This window comes from Mus caroli, chromosome 3 (assembly GCF_900094665.2).
Source record: "Mus caroli chromosome 3, CAROLI_EIJ_v1.1, whole genome shotgun sequence".
Classification (NCBI taxonomy): Eukaryota; Metazoa; Chordata; class Mammalia; order Rodentia; family Muridae; genus Mus; species Mus caroli.
This window is the reverse complement of record NC_034572.1, coordinates 90,496,048-90,497,648: the sequence shown is the minus strand read 5'-3', so window position 1 is coordinate 90,497,648 and position 1,601 is coordinate 90,496,048. Positions and strand designations below refer to the sequence as shown.

The 1,601-nt window shown below is 47.2% G+C and overlaps 1 non-coding gene across 1 annotated transcript; it reads right to left on the bottom strand.

Moving 5' to 3' along the window:
- Positions 1-126: 126 nt before the first annotated feature.
- Positions 127-199, bottom strand: Trnav-cac. The gene has a single exon. It is a non-coding gene; the product is annotated as a tRNA-Val (tRNA).
- Positions 200-1,601: the final 1,402 nt, after the last annotated feature.

The following is a 1,601-nucleotide window of genomic DNA, read 5'->3' as shown; positions in this document are numbered from 1 at the left end:
CTAAGTTTGCAAAAGCTCCAAAGGCTTTGGGGAATCAGGCCTTTCACTCTTGTACTTGGAGCACCAAATATCTAGTATCTAAAACCACCATCTCTGTGAGAGAGACTAATAAGAAAAAAGACTGCTTGTTTCCGCCCGGTTTCGAACCGGGGACCTTTCGCGTGTGAGGCGAACGTGATAACCACTACACTACGGAAACCACCTGGGAGGGGGTCCTCTGAGAGATTGCTTGAGAACCGTTTACCTGCTATCCCTACCAAGTTCTAACATGAACTCTAAAGGCATTTTAAATTTGAAACGGCACGCCAGTGATCCCTCAGACAAACAGACAGCAGCGTCTGAGTGGCCCTGTCTTAGAAGTTTGCGTCCATGAGGACGCACAGGTCCCTGGGTCAGAATCCTGCCCCTAACCAAGGTTCAAGTTCATGAACTGTGCATACGTGTCGTCCTCCGAGGGGCCACGGTGCTCTTGGGCGGAGGATCCGGGGCATTTGGGTATGACCCAGATTCTGGGCACGTAAATCCTGCTTCTGGGAAGCGAAGGGCCGCAGCGTGGCTTTTTTTTTTTTTTTTTTTTCTCTTTCTTTCTTTCTCTTTTTTTTCCTGGTGCCAGCAACCGTTACTATTCTTATCCCTTGAAAAAAGCTCGTTGTGTCTATTCCACTCAGAAGTGTAGGGCTCTTCCTTTGCCACTGCGCTCTAGGTTTCCTTTGTTGCTGCTTCCTCCCCAGACTTCGAGTGACTTGCCTTCACAAGCCCTGATTCAGTGTCTCCGACCCAGGACCCAGAGGGGCCCCTCGGGTCCCGGCTGTTGTGCAACTCAAAGTCCAGTACTTAATCACCTTACAAGTTAAGATATTTGGCTTTTTGTTTGTTTGCTTGTTTTTGTTTTTAACCACATATCAACCCAAGCCAAGCCGTGCGTCCGCAGCGTGGATTGCATTCGTTTGAGGCTCCCCCCATGACCAGGTCAAGTATAAACCACTGGAGACTCTGGGCATCGGCCAACTCAGACTTGGGAACTTTTTTGGTCTTGAGGTACTTTTTCGAACCACAGCTTTAGTTTATTCTTTACAATTTTTTTAATTTACTTATTTATTTTAGTACACTGTAGCTGTCTTCAGACACACCAGAAAGAGGGCATCAGATCTTATTACAGATGGTTGTGAGCCACCATGTGGTTGTTGGGAATTGAACTCAGGACCTCAGGAGCAGTCAATGCTCTTAACCATCTCTCCAGCTCCCCCTATTCTTTACGATTTTGGAAGCATCTTCTTGTTGTTGTTGCTGCTGCTGCTTCTGCTGCTGTGTTCAACTAGTTATGAAGTGCGATTCTTGACCCATTACAATTCACCTTACAGCAAATTGCCAGAAGGGTGGAGATAAGCTGAGTCTGAACCGATCTCAACGAGTTGGCCCATTTTCTCCAATCCTGTTTTCCTTGGTAGAGACCCCACCTGTCATCCTCCATAGCCAGAGACTTCCTGGTAGCTTTAAATGGTGAAATGTCGACTTTTCTCTCCCATCTTTCACAGCCTATCTTCCCCCTCCCACATCCATCTAGACCATCAGTCGTGTCTAGATCTTTTGGGGAGTATAAC